The sequence below is a fragment of the Schistocerca nitens genome, chromosome 5 (genome assembly GCF_023898315.1).
Source record: "Schistocerca nitens isolate TAMUIC-IGC-003100 chromosome 5, iqSchNite1.1, whole genome shotgun sequence".
Lineage (NCBI taxonomy): Eukaryota > Metazoa > Arthropoda > Insecta > Orthoptera > Acrididae > Schistocerca > Schistocerca nitens.
The window spans coordinates 881,571,445-881,592,575 of NC_064618.1; positions in this window are offsets into that span (position 1 = coordinate 881,571,445).

Sequence of the window (21,131 nt, forward strand, 5' to 3'; positions counted from 1 at the left end):
CTGCTTGGGCTGCTGTACCCCAGGAACATATCCAACGTCTCTTTGACTCATTGCCGAGACGTGTGGCAGCGGTGATCTCCAACAATGGCGGCTACTCTGGCTACTGATTCTGGCAGGAACCACATGTCACAGACATCTGTAAACGTAATCATTTGATACTTGGTCAACATGTTATCTACAAAATAAATTTTGTTGTGCTACCTCTTGTCTTTCTTGGTGTTGCATTTACGGTGGCCAGCAGTGTATATGTACTAGTAAGTTCTATCTTATCCTACTCTCCACGGAAAGTGGTCTCTCGAAATTTCAAAAGTAAACCTCTCCGTGAGGAGAAATATGGTGAAAACAGTGTGAGGTAAACTTTCAAAACATTCTGGTTAATTGGTGACTTCGATGATGAGACTGCATCCGGCTGTCAACCTAAGGAACGTATGCATTCGTAACGCGAATTCTGGATACCCATCACTTTATTCAACAGTGAGACATTATGCCATGACATCTGGCGTAAAATAATCTTCAGGAAACTTGGGGGGCAAAACCCAGTTACTCTTCTATTAAAATACGACAGACCCAGACTCATTTCAAAGAAGAAAGTTACTCACGTTCTGTCCTTGGTTTGCATCCCTTCTGTTCGTCGATTTTTCTTGTTACTAAAACCAACATGTTTGGCCAATGCACACATCTGTGATGCCGGCCGGTGTGGCCGAGCGGTTCTAGGCGCTTCAGTCTGGATCCGTGCGACCGCTACGGTCGCAGGTTCGAATCCTGCCTCGGGCATGGATGTGTGTGATGGCCTTAGGTTAGTTAGGTTTAAGTAGTTCTAAGTTCTAGGGGACTGATGACCTCAGAAGTTGAGTCCCATAGAGCTCAGAGCCATTTGAACATCTGTGATGACAGTCATGAGTGATTACGTACTTTCAAGCAACGAGCTGTACAGTTAAGTCTTCTAGTAACTTTGTGTAACTTTTATCGTATGATTACCTACCATTATGTTTTGCTGTCAGCGTATGGCGTTTGGGTAACAAAATGGTACCTCCACTACAGTAATGTATTTATTTTTGTATATTTCATATTTTATAGTCTGTATCTTCTTTTTATGCCCTTATGAAAGAATATAGATGTTGAAAGCCGTCTGGAACAAAATGCATGTTAGAATAGATTTATTCAGATTCGTGGAGCTGTTGCAATCTTTAATCCTCTGTACCTATAATCTCTGATTCTAGCGCCCTTTGCCCCGAGCAGCTCAATTCTACTACACATTAGCATCAACGATACAGGCCTACATTTATGTGCATATGTCGTAAGACCTTTCTTGAAATCTACAATTACCTGCGCTTTTTTCCAACCGCTAGATACCCTTATTTGCTGTTAGAAGGGAAGCGTAATCTCTGTAGTACCTTACAGATATCTCATCTGGTCCTGATGCCTTTCCTCTACTATTCCGCGCTCATTTATCTCAGTGTCCGACATGTAAGAGTTAGTACGATAGTGAAAAGGACGGACCCTATTACGATATTCCGTGGCGAAACAGTTACGGAAGACAGAATTGAGTATTTCGGCCTTCTCTCTGTTATTTTCCTTTGCGAATTTTTGCAAGTTCTCTCTCAAGTGGCCTTTTACTCAGCTTCTGATGCAGGTAGTCTATAAAAGCAGTCGATTACCATTTATGGCCAACGTTTTGCGAGGTAACATCCCAGAGATGTTCCAGCTCACATGCGATTCCTCTTCGTCGAAATGTCTTGGCTCAAACTCGTCTAGGGGTTGAACCGCACGTGTCGCATTACACGCCCTAAATTAGACACTTGTGACCCATTGGTTAAATTGTCTGGCTGACGGCAAGTTTGCGAAATACAAAGTTAACATAACATATAATATCAGTAATAATAGTATCGGGAACTGAATTAACGACCCATAAATGATGTAGGCAACGCCGTTGCGACTTTGTTAGAATAATGTTTATTCAGAAAGCAATATAACAGCGAAAGTGGTCGTGTTTAGAGTTACTGTTACACTCGAGCGCATATCTCTTTGACACAGTTCGATCATTCACAATCTCATCGCGAAATACAAATTCGATATCGCACCTCGTTAACTATGCGACAAGTTATTCACGCCAGGCGCGAGGCTGCTCACCGCTCAGAAACTAAGTCCCGCGATACCACACAAAGCGAATTTTTCCAAGTCGTTTCACTTCCTAGGTGCCTAAAGACCGACCGTCCGGTTTCACGTCTCCACCAGCACTGATCCCTTTGGTGCCTGGACCAGAACTACCCTCTGCCCGTCTCCGACCGCCTTTCCCGCGCGCCAGATATCTTCGCTCAACTGACTAGGGTAGTCCCCTTTTCTGAGCTCGTCCATCTGCTTGGCTACAGCTTATTCTACATTATTTTACATTTTAACATATTTAAATAATCTAAGCTTGACCACTTTCACGTTGTAAATCAAGAAAAAATTATATCCATTACATAATAAACGTTAAATTCTTTTACATAAAACCAATACAATTTCGGTCTTAGCTTTGAATGCCACGGCCAGTAGCATTGTACCAATGTGCTATCTGATAAGCCGGCGGGTGTGGCCGAGCGGTTCTAGACGCTTCAGTCTGGAACCGCGTCACCGCTACGGTCGCAGGTTCGAATTCTGCCTCGGGCATGGATGTGTGTGATGTCCTTAGGTTTAAGTAGTTCTAAGTTCTAGGGGACTGATGACCACAGATGTTAAGTCCCATAGTGCTCAGAGCCATTTGAATCCATTTTGCTTCCTGATAAATAAATAAAGAACAAAAGTAACTATTATGCACTAAACTTTACAACAAATATTCTATTACCTAATGATTCAATAAGGTGTCACGCTGTCATCGTTCAATGTGTTTTGTGTGGAGAAAATGATGATCTGATGCCAAACTGAAAATACTGATTTAAATTTACTATATCTTTTAAACAAATAAAGTTACGGAGTTGATATTTACAAAGTTTGTCATTTAATGATATGCTTCTATGTGAAATGCCTATCGTTAAGATCGACCAAAGCGTTCAGATTTTAGCATTCAGGTCTTTGTTACAAAACTTGTAAATTTCACTTTAACAATAAATCCTAAACTATTATAGATATGATCAGTATTAAAGCTTTATTGGGATCACCATGAAAATTCATGGAGGATGGCAGATTAGAATTACTGTGGCTTGATTCCAACATTACTACAGAATTAAATAGTTTTCATAAATGTTTCCCTTTATGGCCGATATTAGGTCTGCCATATTTAGCACTGCTACCTCTCCTTCGCCACAAAAGCCTTCTCCTGGGGTTCCCTTGACATAGGTTCTCTCATCTGTCTCATTCGCGCACTACAGCGCTTAGACCTCAGTAGACAATAGATGCCTGTGAGTTTCTCCATTTCGTAGTGAATCTGCGCCCTTTGTGGTACGCGGTCCTGGACGACAGGCTTCGTTTAATAATTCCTGAAGGGTGACTCTTTCGGCCATATACCTAAATGGGTGCGAAATGCTCGTTAACTCACAGTTTGATGCTTAACTTTACCCATATCAGTACGGATTCGGAATCCGTGATAACCTCGGTATATGTTATCGAATTCTTTACTGCATTAAACGCACCGTCACCATTGGCGACTAATCTATTATTACGATAAACATTCCAACCCGAATTTAGAATTTCGTTTCTATTTACTTTCGGTTTCAAGCAACTTTCTGTTCCTAATACTATTTGAGCATTATAACCTTCAATAAGTGGTAGTAGTTCTTGGACGTTACCGTAGTTGCTCTTGCAGTTTACTAATATCACAGTAACCTTTTTTACTTCCGATCTGCGGGGATGAGCACTTTCGGATGCAACTTTAACTTCGGCAGGCAATTCATCCCTGAGCGCAAGAGGGTTGAGGGGGTTCCTCTAACCTAAATACCCCTTCGTGAACACCACCAGTACTCCGCTCCCCTAGTAGCTCCTTCATGTGTGTAGTCGCTTGTAAGCGGCCTCTCGCATGCACTGCAAATCTGCAGATCATGTGTGTACATATGTAGATGTGTTTCTCATAGCTGGCTGCAGTAGCCGAGCGGTTCTCGCCGCTACAATCTGGAGCTGCGCGACCGCTACGGTCGCAGGTTCGAATCCTGCCTCGGGCATGGATGTGTGTGATGTCCTTAGGTTAGGTTTAAGTCGTTCTAAGTTCTAGGGGACTGATGACCTCAGAAGTTAAGTCTCATAGTGCTCAGAGCCATTTGAACCATTTTTTGTTTCACATATAGACTGTACATTCGTTCTTGGATTCTCTATACAAGCTGACGCAGAAAGGAAAGAAATTACATCATCTATCAACAGGAGGCGAAGTATTCCACTAACGCTACGTACAGATGTATTTCAACGCACCTATTTTCGTAGTACCACGAAAAAAATGAGGATGTTTTATGCTGAACTATCACTCAGGGCTAGGAAAGACTCAGAGGAATTATTTAATGTTGCGTATTTGTGGTTGAAAGTTTCTAGGGTAAAGCGGTGATCATGTGTGAATTACCAAACATACAATATGTGATAAAAGTATCCGGACACCCCCAAAAACATACGTTTTTCGTATTAGGTGCATTGTGCTGGCACCTACTGACAGGTAGTCCATATCAGCGACCTAAGTAGCCAGTAGACATCGTGAGAGAGCAGAATGGGACGTTCCGCGAAACTCAGGTGATTGGGTGTCACTTGTGTCATATGTCTGTATGTGATATTTCCACACTCCTAAGCATCCCTAGGTACACTGCTTCCGATGTGTTAGTGAAGTGGAAACGTGAAGGGACACGTACAGCACAAAAGCATACCGACTTCGTCTGTTGACTGACAGAGACCACCGACAGTTGAAGAGGGTCGTAATGTGTAATCGCACACATATATCCAGAACATCACACAGGAATTCCAAATTGCATCAGGGTCCACTGGAAGTACTATGACAGTTACGTGGTAGGTGAGGAAACATGGTTTTCATGGTCTAGCGGCTGCTCGTAAGTCACAAATCACGCCGGTAAATGCCAAACGACGCCTTCCTTGGTGTAAGGAGCGTAAACACTGGACGATTGAATAGTGGAAAAATGTCGTGTGGAGCGACGAATCACAGTACACAATATAGCGATCCGATGCCAGGGTGTGAGTATGGCGAATGTCCGTTGAACGTCATCTGCCAGCGTGTGTAGTGCCAACAGTAAAATTCGGAGGCAGTGGTGTTATGCTGTGGTCATGTTTTTCATGGAGGGGCTAGCACCCCTTGTTGTTTTGGGCAGCACTATCACAGCACAGCCCTACACTGATGTTTTAAGCACCTTCTTGCTCCCCACTGTTGAAGAGCAATTCGGGGATATGTATTACATCTTTCAACACGGTCTAGCACCTGTTCATAATGCACGGCGTGTGGTGGAGCGGTTACACAACAATAACATCCCAGCGTTACCACGAATTTGTAAGTCATTCTCAGCCAGGTGTCCGGATACTTTTGATCACATAGTGAGGCTGTAAATATGTCACATTATACAGGTTATGAAATTCTAATACTAAATGCCGTCAAAGTTGTAATGTGCAAGAAGTAACGAGGAAAGAAATGGCGATCTCGATCTAACTGTCGTTATGGGTGGTGAAGAAGATTGTTGTCAAATATCTACTTTGCGTAATTTTGACCGTGAATTTTGATTATTTAAACTCAAAAGAGCCCGTTTTACTTCCAAAGTTAACCAAAGTAACCACATCATATTTTTATAAAAAATAAACTGTAAAAGAACATAAATCACAAAAATTTTCGTAAATAATGAAGGAAATGGTTGTAATTTTGCTTGATTACAACTCGGAAAAGTAAAACAAACTTGCACTTGGTTATGAGTGTGCAGTAATACGACGCCCTACTGAGTGTAAAGACAGTTTACGTAGCTGGCAAGTGTCATATTGGAAGTTGCGTCCGATGTAGCGCGCGTTGCACCAATAGCGACCGAGTAGCCTCGCTACGATTGGTCGGCCCTCGGGATGTAATGGCGGATGCCACAGCTTACACGGGCGACCATGTACCAAAACAAAACACTTAATCCGCCTGATAAAACACTGCACATTTCCATAAAACACACCCCTTAAAAATAATACTCTTAAGCCCATATCAATTACAATAAAATAAAGAGAAAGATGAAAGTAGCAAATAGTAATTACTACTGCTTATTGTGAAATCAACAGTGTCAACACTGATGAAAATAAATTTCACTGAAAAAAAAATGTTTTAAAGAAAGCAAATATGAATATACTTTTCTCACAACAAGACAGGAATTTACATATGGGATTCTTTAAAGTCCTTTTACTTTCTACAAAGGGAGAACGTTTAGCGTTGCAGCGGAAATTTCCAGGAAGCGCTGCGTCCCGCCTCGGGCCGACGTACTGTATACGAATTGCGAGACTCCCGAGGCGGTAAGTATGGATGTCGTTTTCTGCGTTGACAACGAAGCGTCGTATAAGATTGTTTATAATGGTGACTTAATTCGGTGTAGTATCGAGATCGAATAGTCCCACGTGGTGGAAGTTAATCCCGCGATTATATAGTGCAGAAGATTGTTTACGGTTTGGTCATGTGGCGACAAAGGATCAGGGGGTACAACAAAATGTAACTGTATCATCTGTAACAGCACCTCCTCGAACATCCACTGACTTAGAACCGACCGTGTTCAACTATTCTGACAATACCATGATCCGTCTCTCCTAAATTTATCGCGGCATGAAATTTTAAGTTAGCAGAGACCATGAATACTTCGCTTTTCTTCAGTTTGGCTGAACTTTACATTCACACATGCAAGTAACTACCCAAAAATTAAAGCACACCGAATGATCCCCCTTCAGTCAACATGAAACAGACTACTGCTGGTACAATGTTCTCCTTAACAAACTGAACAACTGGTGGCGTGCTTCTACCTACTAATGCAATGGTGATCAACGCATAGCGTTCAGAATTTATTGGCAGAGCACAAAAATTCGTACCAGATTAAATATTTGCCTGACTCTGTCAATGTTTTCCTCGGCATTGACAAACCCCAGACAAAAATTTTGTCAGAAGGGGGGAGGTATGTAGGACGTCGTGGTCTCCTGACCTTCATTGCTTACATATTCCGCCCTCACAATCATATTCCGCACATCAAGACGCTTCATTCGAACCCAAACTCTATAAGATAAAGTCAATGTTGTATGAATTCATGTAAACGATATGCAAATAACTTGCGAGATGCCGGGGCTAGCAGTGTATGTAACACTAAATTCTTCTAGAATCTACATATGTAAATGATGCTCTAAGCCCCCCCCCCCTATTCTAATTCCGACTTTTGCTGTTGCACAAGGATTAAAAAAAAATACGCGAACTGACTCGAATCAACCCTGCCAGTGGAGTAGAAGAGAGTTTGGCACCTGCAATAATTTAATTTGATAAATAAGTTAAATAAACGAAGGTTTCATTAACATAGTGAGGAATGATAGGGTTGCTCTACCGATTAACAGAATGAAAGTTCTGTCCAAAATAACAATATGATTTATTAAGACTAAACACAAAATAATAAACAAAAACACATGAAACATTTACAATACATCAAATTGGCTCAAATTGGATACTCAAACAAACGCTGTGAATGTGAAGTTGTCCCTAAACTAGATTGTGAGGATTATGACGAAGTGGTATGTGGAGCCAATGCCTTGCAACTCAAATCTTAAGAGAAAACAGATAGCCAACCCAACATTAATTGCTGCTACCCAAGACAGAACAAAGTTAGAAAAAGACGAACAGGCGCGCTCTGCTGAGCTCTGATTATCACCTAGGAAAATCCCTGTCTGCCGGTGCTGCGGACATACATTACCAATCTGTCTTCTTAACTGCAAGAACACGATTTGGCGTACCGGAGGCGATGGCTGGTTGCTTCGACGCCCTCGACCGAAAGGCGAGAGCCGACTACACACAAGAGCACCCGTACAGGCCGAACACACAACATTCCCACTCCCACCACAGTGGCCGTGGTTAAACGTTCCAGATTCTTGGCGCCAATATCTGCGCTGATTTGGCTACGTCACGGAGCTATGCTCTGAGCAAGCCAATCACAGTTACTATTTTGCAGAAAGCGCGGGAATTTTCCCGCCACAACTACCTGGGTACACAAGTCAGCCGACCGCGGTGGTCTAGCGGTTCTAGGCGTGCAGTCCGGAACCGCGCGGCTGCTACGGTCGCAGGTTCGAATCCTGCCTCGGGCATGGATGTGTGTGATGTCCTTAGGTTAGTTAGGTTCAATAGTTCTAAGTTCTAGGGGACTGATGACCACAGATGTTAAGTCCCATAGTGCTCAGAGCCACACAAGTCATTCCCACACCTCGCTGGTAGCCCGCCAGAAAGTATTTTCGCTAAGTTTCTGCGAAGTAACGGAACCTCTAGCCCAGCCGCTACTTCAGACCCCTCCGGGTGTGTCTTTTGACAATATCGGCGTCTGCAAAGCATTCACTCGACTTCCTCACACCCGTCGGCTTAACCCTTTCCAGATCAGCAGAGCCCGCCTGTCACCGGACCACCCGGGTGACAAGAGACGCTGCGTGGGAAGTCCGCGTGTGAAGGAATAGCGACTTTTCACAGCATGCAATTAGAGAGGAAAATCGTAAGATAGAAATATGAGAGGGGGCTCATGCCACCTCTCAAACTAATAAATCGCAGGTGCGCACCGTGGTTGAAATACTCGAGGCTGGCGTACACACATACGTTCCAGACACAACGATCACAGGAGCTTTTAGTTCGAGAGAGGCAACCGCACGCCAGGAGGCCAGTCCCTACCCATCTACGTCGGCCGGTGACCGCCCGTAGGGGAGACAGTGTTTGCCAAAGTGAAAGGACGACCCCGTGTTCGGATTAAAAGCAAATTCCGCTACATTGTGTGGGAGCGGCCAGCCTACGCATTCTTTACACATATCACGCAGTTTCAGAGATTTTCACAGGGAGACAGCAAACGCCAACGCCGATACTACAGATTTCCGGATTGGTCGCCTTAAACGCAACGTCATTCTCCCGTTTTAGAAGAGCAATGCTGATTGGCAGACGATATTTCTGACACCTTGAGCTGAAGGAGTAATGGAAGAGACCGAAAGATATACCCCTTCACGTCTGTCATGGAGAGGGGTCGTTCCGCTGTCGCTCTTGGAGCGAGAACACGTAACGAGAGCGTGCGCGCTCGTACGAGTACTCGAAAGAGCGAAAAACAAGTCTCTCCTCAGTACTTCACTGGAAGAGCACCTCTGTCGAGAGCGAATCGAAGTGTGACTCTATATTGAGTCCTTGTGATTAAGCGTTGTTCACTGTGTTCCCCGCGACACTTATTGTGCGGTGTGAATGGACAGAGTTATAGCTAAACGCCTGCGAGCGTCACGGTGGACTGGTTATCTGACCGGTGTACCACGCCAATAGTTAGACTAGGGGCGAATAGGAGTCCTTGACGTCATCAAGGCGCAGGGAGAGTTTGATTGGCGAAGGTCAGTCCAGATAGAACGAGAGTTATATTATTTGTCAGCAGCGAGCATCGCAGACAGCAGTCATTGCAGCTTATGCTATTGTGCGCTACAGCTCTTGCGAGCCCCATATTTCGTCCACTACAGTACACTTAACTGCATTTCAGACACGACAGCCTCGACCATACCTAGCAACATTCTAACGGATGGCTCTCAGCCATTCTGCCAAGTCAATAACAATCTTAAACTTTGTATAGAAATTTCATTAGCGAATCCTACCCTTAAGAGGTTAAACTTCACATTCCGAAAAGAACCCGGAAATAACGTGTTTGGTTCATAACTAAAAGTGCCATTGTGATTTTCTCAGAATTTTTGCAAAATAAATAATAATTTTCATTAGTTTCATGTTTTTCTTACACTAACTAACACTACTCCAGTACCCAAGTATCCCACTAGTTACCTAAGAAATTTTGTGAATTTTTGTGTCATTTCCTTACAGCGGACGACTCCAGAAGATATTTATTGCTGAAAGTTTTTCAGGCATTTCTCTTTAGAACATTAGGAGCGTCTGTCTGACTTCTGTAGTAGTGTGGGGGTGGAAATTGCATCTTGCAGGAGCCACAGGGTAAAGGGTACATCTCAGATTAATCCATTGCGCAGAATGACAGATTAGCACCCACACGCTCACAGAAAATGGCGACCCTGCCAGGATAGGTAAAATAGGTAAGCTACCAGGATAGGAAAGTGTCAGGATAGTTGGGTACGGCAGGTTGCAGCAGTAGCACTTTGAAGAACTTTCTTTCATGTATTAAATAGCTATTTGCGAAGATTGGGATCAGAATAGATACAGGTAGTGAAGAAAGCAGAATTTTAGGGAAAAGGGCGTGTGTTATTGTGTTGGAAAATTTTGCATTTTTTTACGATTTTTTGTAGCTCTTAGGGCATAGAATTTTCAGGTGATAGGCACAGACGCAGAGTGACTCAGAGATGCAGTGTGACGCAGCATCATATAAGTTAGAATTAAGAAATAACACTTTTCTCCCTTTGCAAGCGCTTAGGTGGAGATTGGAGACTGTAGCAGAGCAGACAGGACATTAGCCGAAAAGACACAACGTTGTTGTTGTTGCTGTTGGTTCAACTAACTGGTAAGTGGTTGTACAGTTTTGTAGATAGGGTTGTGGTGTGTTGAAAGAATTTCCATGTTAACGAGAGCACAAGCCAAAAGGTTACGTGAGAGGCAGCCAGTAGACAAGATGGGGGAGAATTAACCAGATAGTCAGCAAGTAAACGAGCTTATTGAGAATAGGACAGGAGGTGAACCTGAGAATAGGACAGACGGTGAATCAGAGAATTGGACAGTCGGGGAGCTGCAAAATCAGCAGGCTCAGCTAGACTGGGATGAAATTGAGACAGATCAGACAGATGGGAATTGAAGGGACGAGAACTTCGAATTTCCAGAATATGAAATCACAGGTAGGGCACATTCTGATCCAGAAATAGACAGCCCTCGTAGGAAATGGCAAAGATTAGATGCGAAACGAGCACAGGAAACGCGTTTGTTTCCCGCATATTCAGGTACATAACACGCGTCAATACAGTCAATGAACCGGCAGTTAGCTATCGCTCAAGGAGAAGTAGACAGTAAGGAAGAGGGGGAACATTTAGAATACGTCTAACGTATCGTACACATTCTAAATATGCCCTAACAACAGATACAGAATTTTGCCGAGTTACGAGCGCCACGAAAAGGTTCTGTAACAGACGCAACTGTACCTGCAAAAACAAGACATACACAACAGAGAGGGCAGAATGCGGTGTTGTTTGCGCCACGTAATGGTTCAATGAGAAACTCAACTAGTCCTCAACACAGACCGCACGGGTTATTGCAGTTATCAAACTTAGAAACACCGCAGCATAGCCCAGTAAACGACGTAACTGATCAAGTAGAAAACAATAGATCGAGAATACATAGTTCAGCAGAAGGTAGTGTTACAGGACAGGACGCGATCATGGAGATGTTGCAAAAAATGAACGCTAGTATGACGAAACATAATCAGGATATTAATAATATTAATACACATATAACGAAACAGAATACACAGATGACAAACCAGTATCAGGAATTGAAACAGGATAATCAGGCTATTAAGACACAGATCCGACAGGTTAAAATCCAGATGGAAGAAGGGATCGCCAGAATTGATAGTCATATCATACAGATAAACAAAGACGCGAAAGAATCTAGAGAAAGAATTCAGGTGCTAACGCAAGGTCAGCAGCAATTACGCACTGACGTGGACAAGGTCAAATTGGACATCGTAAACGCTGACAAAAAGGTGGAAGGTTTTTCGAAAAAAGCCACTCGAACAGCAATACAAATTTCGGAAGAACAAGCAATTCAAAGCATGGTCGCAAAGATTGCACTGAAAAACTACGATCAGCGAATCAGTAAAATAGAACTTAAAAACAAAAATTAGTTTGAAAAGCTTCGAACAGAGTTGATACAAACTATCGAAGAAAGTTAGAGACCGATTACACCTGTAGCGAAACAACTGACGCGTCAAGCATTAATTCAGTACACGAACACGCCCCGTCTAAGAAAGTTCAAGTAGAACCAAGGCTAGACGTAACATTCGCACAGAAATCGAAACAGAGAACCCCGATTAAAGTAATACATGACATGCCACAGGACCAGGCACAGTATCTAGAAAAACGGAACACATACATTCAGCCGATACGAATCGAAAGACAGGTAACTGAACCAGTAAATCCAGTGACACAACATAATAGCAGCACAGGTACTATACCGCGAACGACGAGAGTAGAAACACGCGAACAACACTTTTGTTCGCCAGTGATACGATATGACGCGGATATGAGTCAGGAAATGGAGAATAGGCAGACAGGCAGTAGATTACCAGAGAATAAACACGACGACACAAGCAGTGGCAGATTATTTGATTCCATGAATCAGCCACAAACCGGATTTATGAGTAGATATGATACAGACCACTTCCTTACAATTAGAAAATTTCAACATTTCATGGAAGAAGGCGGTAGCTTGCATGAACGCACATTCATCAATCAGTTTCTAGTAGGCTTACCAAACCACTGGAACGTAGCTCACAAACTTGACTTCATTTGTGCACATATGTCAGGGACAGTAGCAGAGGTGATGCAAAAGATCGCGGCTACCTGTACATCTTACCTACAGTTCAGAACAGCATTTCTCGAAAGATATTGGTTTAAGGAGGCGCAAAACAAAATTAAATACGAGTTACTTCAGATGACACCATATGAAAACTCAGGAGAGAAAAGCGTGGTAACATTATTTGATATAATGGACAAAAAGAATCGATGCCTAGACAAACCATACAGTAATGGAGAGCTGATACGTCTATGTAGAATGAAATTACCGGTAAAGTATCAACAGGCGACAGTAGGAAAAAATGAAAGTACCGAAGAATTCAAAGAGGTTTTAAGGGAACTTGAATTTATGTTTAAAGAAGACGAGGTGAAAGAAAAAAGAAAGGAAAGGGAACAGCAAAAGGAGAGGACCAGGAACGAATATTCCAATAATAATAATCGTAATCCTAACACCAATAATTTCAGGCAATTAAACAGACAAGTACAGTGGCACAATGGAGACAATTCGCATAGAAACGATAATTGGTACCGAAATAGGGACGGTAATGGACACTCATACAGTGGCGCATATGGGTTTAGGAAAATGCCAACGGTCAAGGGAACTTTGAAAGAGATCGCGATGTTAAAAGCAGCAACTGGCGAGACCAGGACGCGAATAATTACCGAGTAAATTATGGTCCACAGAGACAAGAACAACATAGCAAAGAGAAACCAGATGTAGAAGTTAGGCCACCGAATACTGCACAACGTAAAGATTGAATAGAAAAATGCGGAAGAGGTTACGCAAACTAACGTCCACCCTATCTTATACTAACCACTAAATAAAAGTTAAATTAATAGATCAACAAAATAACACATTAATTAAAAGAAAAAGAGACACAATACACACTAACAATCTCTTGTAGTATCAAGTACACTACAACATGCACACAAACAATAAATGGTACACAACAATTAAAAGAATGAAGAAGTGGTAGGACATAATTAGAATAATGAAAAGATATCATATATATACAACAATTTTTGCCACTATCAGAAAATTCTTGCATTATATAAAATCAGAGTTTTTTTGTAAATAACAGCCAGCCGGGGTGGCCGAGCGGTTCTAGGTGTTAGAGTCTGCAACCGCGCAACAGCTACAGTCGCAGGTTCGAATCCTGCCTCGGGCATGGATGTGTGTGATGTCCTTAGGTTAGTTAGGTTTAAGTAATTTTAAGTTCTAGGGGACTGATGACCTCAGAAGTTAAGTCCCATAGTGCTCAGAGCCATTTGAACCATTTTGTAAATAACAAATATATGTGAAACAAAAATTGTAAATATTTCTGTGCGTCAGAGGGACATCACCACCAACACCAATCACCAGCTCCCTTAACACTAGAAGCTTCGAGATAGCGAAGGAGAGGGTACAGACATGTTGAGAAAGCACTTAGGGCAATAACAGCAACATGAAGACCAACGCCACACTGGAAACGCAGCACAGACATTTCATATGTCACGACACTGCTACACAACAGAAGAGCGTGGGGAGAATCATAATATGACGAGACGACAATGACGGTACAAAAAAATTACTGAGAGCTACAAACTCATCAAGTAACAGCTGGAAAGACAGTCAGATCCTACAAATCGTATATCACTCCTAGACTAAAATTCACATATTCCTAGCCCAAGAAGAACAAAAGACTGCAAGAAAGAAGGGAAGAACAGAAGATGCAAGATGAAAAAGGGCAGAAGACAGCAAGATACCTTTCTCTTATATTCTACAAAGCAAATTGCTACAAACGTCTTTCCATGAACATTGAGGCATGGCAACTACTACAACCACCTCTCCTGAAACGTCAAACAAATAAAAGCGAACGGCAAACAGGATATTAAGTAGTACCAACCAACATTATCTAGAAATAGATTCAGCAAAATGAACAGTATTCTCCCTACCACATCATCAAATCGCCATACCGAACCAGGTGTGAAGTACCAAGGCGTCACAGCACAACATTGGGTGACGGTCGTCGGTAGTCTACTACAATCATCGAACTGCCATACCGCACCAAGTGTGACAGTAAAGGAGTGCAAGGACATCACTGTATATTCAGTAAACCACAATCATGAACAACCATTGGTTAGAGTACCACTTCATGATGATGACGTCAACAAATGAGACCCAGCATCGCATGCTATAGTGCTTCTCTCATGATTTGTGACACCCACACAAATGAGTCGACGCCTTCCAGTATTTCAGTGGGGATCGTCGAGCACAGAAACTGACGCAGGAAAAAAGAAAAAGACTGATAAAACACAAATATAGAGTTAAGAATATGATATATTTGTAAAAATATTTTTTTTCCTTTTTTGTAAAAGTAATTATTTTTATTATGTATGTAAAGTCCATAATTTATAGATACCTTAAAACCTTTTGTAAAGAAACTTAGTTAGTATAGTTATTTAATCTCACAAGCTCATGGAAAGTCTATCTACACTCCTGGAAATGGAAAAAAGAACACATTGACACCGGTGTGTCAGACCCACCATACTTGCTCCGGACACTGCGAGAGGGCTGTACAAGCAATGATCACACGTACGGCACAGCGGACACACCAGGAACCGCGGTGTTGGCCGTCGAATGGCGCTAGCTGCGCAGCATTTGTGCACCGCCGCCGTCAGTGTCAGCCAGTTTGCCGTGGCATACGGAGCTCCATCGCAGTCTTTAACACTGGTAGCATGCCGTGACAGCGTGGACGTGAACCGTATGTGCAGTTGACGGACTTTGAGCGAGGGCGTATAGTGGGCATGCGGGAGGCCGGGTGGACGTACCGCCGAATTGCTCAACACGTGGGGCGTGAGGTCTCCACAGTACATCGATGTTGTCGCCAGTGTTCGGCGGAAGGTGCACGTGCCCGTCGACCTGGGACCGGACCGCAGCGACGCACGGATGCACGCCAAGACCGTAGGATCCTACGCAGTGCCGTAGGGGACCGCACCGCCACTTCCCAGCAAATTAGGGACACTGTTGCTCCTGGGGTATCGGCGAGGACCATTCGCAACCGTCTCCATGAAGCTGGGCTACGGTCCCGCACACCGTTAGGCCGTCTTCCGCTCACGCCCCAACATCGTGCAGCCCGCCTCCAGTGGTGTCGCGACAGGCGTGAATGGAGGGACGAATGGAGACGTGTCGTCTTCAGCGATGAGAGTCGCTTCTGCCTTGGTGCCAATGATGGTCGTATGCGTGTTTGGCGCCGTGCAGGTGAGCGCCACAATCAGGACTGCATACGACCGAGGCACACAGGGCCAACACCCGGCATCATGGTGTGGGGAGCGATCTCCTACACTGGCCGTACACCACTGGTGATCGTGGAGGGGACACTGAATAGTGCACGGTACATCCAAACCGTCATCGAACCCATCGTTCTACCATTCCTAGACCGGCAAGGGAACTTGCTGTTCCAACAGGACAATGCACGTCCGCATGTATCCCGTGCCACCCAACGTGCTGTAGAAGGTGTAAGTCAACTACCCTGGCCAGCAAGATCTCCGGATCTGTCCCCCATTGAGCATGTTTGGGACTGGATGAAGCGTCGTCTCACGCGGTCTGCACGTCCAGCACGAACGCTGGTCCAACTGAGGCGCCAGGTGGAAATGGCATGGCAAGCCGTTCCACAGGACTACATCCAGCATCTCTACGATCGTCTCCATGGGAGAATAGCAGCCTGCATTGCTGCGAAAGGTGGATATACACTGTACTAGTGCCGACATTGTGCATGCTCTGTTGCCTGTGTCTATGTGCCTGTGGTTCTGTCAGTGTGATCATGTGATGTATCTGACCCCAGGAATGTGTCAATAAAGTTTCCCCTTCCTGGGACAATGAATTCACGGTGTTCTTATTTCAATTTCCAGGAGTGTATTTCTTTATATGTAAAATTAGAAAAGGATTTGTGCAGGATTTTTCTTCTTTAAGTAACATTCAAAAACAACTTTTTGTGGTAATAATATTAATACCGAGGATAGAATTAAGAGGAAACGCTTCTTCATTCTTACAAACAAAAAAAAAAAAAACAGTGACACATAAAGAAAAAGATAATGCCTAAATAAATAAAACAAAGTAACACAACAGAGCTTTTGCGAACATTTACGCAAAGCCTAACTGAAGAAAAGATATAACCACACTAAATCATGGTACACTGTACACTAACGAGTTTGGAAAAATTAATATTGTAAAAATAAATGTTTGGAATTGAAAAAGAAAAACAGAGACACATACTGGCAACGACAAAGAATAACACCCTTTGTAAAGTCTATAGCTACCTAACAACAAAACACGAATTGTAGAATTAAAAAATAGAAACAATAGCTATAAAGAAATCATTAGAAAAAATTGTAAAGAATAGCTGAGAAAAGTTTATTGGAAAATCTAAAAGAACAATTTTTGCCTGACTCTGTCAATGTTTTCCTCGGCATTGACAAACCCCAGACAAAAATTTTGTCAGAAGGGGGGAGGTATGTAGGACGTCATGGTCTCCTGACCTTCATTGCTTACATATTCCGCCCTCACAATCATATTCCGCACATCAAGACGCTTCATTCGAACCCAAACTCGATAAGATAAAGTCAATGTCCTACGAATTCATGTAAACGATATGCAATTAACTAATAAATCGCAGGTGCGCACCGTGGTTGAAATACTCGAGGCTGGCGTACACACATACATTCCAGACACAATGGTCACAGGAGCTTTTAGTTCGAGAGAGGCAACCGCACGCCAGGAGGCCAGTCCCAACCCATCTACGTCGGCCAGTGACCGCCCGTAGGGGAGACAGTGTTTGCCCGAGTGAAAGGACGACCCCGTGTTCGGCTTAAAAGCAAATTCCGCTACATTGTGTGGGAGCAGCCAGCATTCGCATTCTTTACACATATCACGCAGTTTCAGAGATTTTCACAGGGAGACAGCAAACGCCAAACGCCGATACTACAGATTTCCGAATTGGTCGCCTTAAACGAAACGTCATTCCCCGTTTTAGAAGAGCAATACTGATTGGCAGACGATATTTCTGACACCTTGAGCTGAAGGAGTAATGGAAGAGACCAAAAGATATACCCCTTCACATCTGTCATGGAGAGGGCCGTTCCGCTGTCGCTCTTGGAGCGAGAACACGTAACGAGAGCATGCGCGCTCGTACATGTACTCAAAGAGCGAAAAACAAGTCTCTCCTCAGTACTTCACTGGGACAGCACCTCTGTCGAGAGCGAATCGAAGTGCGACATCATGGTGGACTGGTTATCTGACTGGTGTACCATGCCAATAGTTAGACTAGGGGCGAATAGGTGTCCTTGACGTCATCAAGGCGCAGGCAGAGTTTGATTGGCGAAGGTCAGTCCAGATAGAACGAGACTTCTCTTATTTGTCAGCAGCGACCAGCACAGACAGCAGTCATCGCAGCTTATGGTATTGTGCGCTATAGATTCTGCATGGTGTTCTGTATCGTGTCTCCCTACCACTTTCACGCAACGACGCTCTGAGCGTGTTTTTTAGGGAGTTGACTAGTTCGAACCTGGGACCTGTTGCTGGTAAGGAGACGCCAGACCACACATGACATGTAGAATTCAGAAGAGTTCAGTGAGACTAGCGATGATATAACCAAATACTTAATGATTTCATCGACAGCTCCACTGCACTCCCTGTAAAAGAATCTTAATACTAAATTTACTGGAAGGGGTTCAAGGCTTTCCTACTTTTAGTTAGCTGGTAAAATAACGTCGAAAAAGCAGTCAAGTTTACCATTGGAAAAAATATTCTACTCACAAAACGTTGCCATGTGGGATTAGCCAAGCGGTCTAAGGCGCTGCAGTCATGGACTGTGTGGCTGGTCCCGGTGGAGGTTCGAATCCTCCCTTGGGCATGAATGAGTGTGTTTGTCCTTAGGATAATTTAGGTTAAGTAGTGTGTAAGCTTAGGGACTGATGACCTTAGCAGTTAAGTCCCAAACGATTTCACACACATTTGAACATTTTTTGACTCCACATCACAACCATTCTCAACATTGTGAATAATGACCTTCTGCTGTCTGTTGCTAAAGTAAGAGGTGAACCAATTGTTAGTTACTCTCCGTATTCCATAATGGTCCAACTTCTGGAACAATATTTTGTGATCAACACAACCAAACGCCTTAGTCAAATCAAAAAACATGCCTAACTTTCGAAACCTTTTGTTTAACCCATTCAGTACCTCACCGCAAAAAGAGAATATAGCATTTTCAGTTGATAAACGACTTGTAAAGCCAAACTGTACATTTGATAAATGATCAATTATCCTTACATGCACAGCCTTTTCAACAACTTTAGCAAACACTGATGGCATAGAAACAGGTCTAAAATTGTCTACATTATCACTTTCTCCCTTTTTATAAAGCCGCTTTACTACTGAGTACTTTAATCGTTCTGGAAACTGACCATTACTAAAGGAAAAATTACAAATATGGCTTAATACAGGGCTAACATGCGCAGCACAGTTAAAGAAACCTGTCAGCCATTCTGCTGCCCGCCAGTGTCTTCATCTGCACAGTTAAGTCCCATAAGATTTAACACACATTTGAACATTTTTTCACAAAACGTTGTTTATAAATTGCACTATTGATAAAAGGAAATGTTTTAATAAAGGATGGTAAAAACCAACTGCGTTCAACAAAAATGTGAACGAATATTCCCTGAATGGGTTTCCTAGTTCTACAGTGGATCGAAGGATGACCTATGCCATATCACATTTATAATCTAGGTTTAAATTAAGTTTCACAAAAGAGAAAACTATCAAAGTGGTCTACAGTGACCCTCAATTATCTTTAATTACTTATCTAACTTGTTGTAAATTACAGTGGCTGATGTGGCTTCTCAATAATTATATAACAGAAAAATCATCGCGTTTCAGATTTTAACTTACGTAGCAAATGTGAATACCATGAGCTTTAATTGACGATCGACACGAGTATTACGCAAAACGGGGATGTAACAGATGAGACTTCTGCAGTTCTGAGTGAAGCCTTATGCGCTCCAAAATGCGGCATCGCGTGCGTTCATTACCTTGTCGGTGTTCAGGCAGCGTCAGGGCGGCGCAGCACACAGCTTACCGGTCTGCATATCAAAGATTCATGCTTCTTGTGTCAACAGACAGTTCCGCCAAATAACCAACACGACACGTAAAGTTATAGTTCTTTAATCGCGATACGCACCGAGATCCTAAATGCAACATCGTCCGTACGCTGATATGTTTCACCGGCAGCGAACACAGTGTGTAGTAGAGCATACGTGGAGCACGAACGTCACCTCCACTATCTTCGTCTCGTTCCCCACTCTTTGTTGTTGCCTTCTTTTTCGACCTGTCGATATGATTCTACATTGCTCATACACATTGCTTCACACAACACTTTCGAAGATTCTGATTACATCGATTCACACTTTTACACAAAATCGCAGTTACGCTTTACTCTCGACCATAGCAAATAAATTGAAATAACATGTTGTAATATATTGATTATTCCTTGCTACTGTAGTGTTATCTTGAAGCCGTGAGAAAGGAGGACAGGCGCACCAAGGCGAGGAAGCAGAGACGACGCTGAGAGCAGACGAAGCTAGGAGAGATATCGTTACATGAAGTAAACCGTAAGGTGAGAGCCCTGCGAAAACGCAGGCGCCCCCAGACGCGGTCCCAGGGCGTTAGTTACTCTTCAAGGAATTAACATGTAACTTCATATGTCGTCTAGCTGCTGTGGTAGGTTGCCACCGTAGAACTTTGTAACCAACAGGCACCTACTAGCGTATAAAGCCAGCTCGATACCAACGCTGAGAACAGCAACGTCAGTAGACTGACAAGGGTCAGAACGAGAGCGAAAACGCCAAAAACTGCTGACCTAGCAGTCCCTACTCCGGGGAGCCCGAGGGGCGGAGCTAAATGGCGTATAACAATAACGTTGCAAGCCTTATTTGGCAGAGCAGTTGCGTTTAGCTTTCAGCTGAACAGTGTTGATACCAAATACGGACTTAGTAGGTGCAACTGCATTAACATCCCCGCCCTGGGAGCAGTAGAGGGGACCTAACTAAAGCGTGATTGGCAGGCACCTGCAAAAGACCTAAGGGATTGGGTGGGTGGCTTTAAGTGGGAAAAACAGTGCCCCCACGCGACTCTTTAAACCCCTAGATTCCGCATTTTGACGGAGTTCTCAGTCAGACGATCTGGGCTCCGAATCCACGTCCGTCGACTCCAGCCTCGGTCCAGCTACGCGTAAGTCTGCTCTCTCTCACTTGGAGTGCCTCAGTCAAGAGTGTCACATTCAGTATGTTTTGTTTTGCAACTAAGTTGTTGCCTTAAGATGGTGCTAGTGTTTGCTACTGCGGTTAGCATCCACTCCTGGGACTTCTGCACTGCTTTCTGTTGTAACAGTGTTCTTCATGCTTTTTCTATCCCTAGAACAAGTGTCCAGCGTATTAGTTAGTCCTGTCTGGAATAAGCAACTATTTCA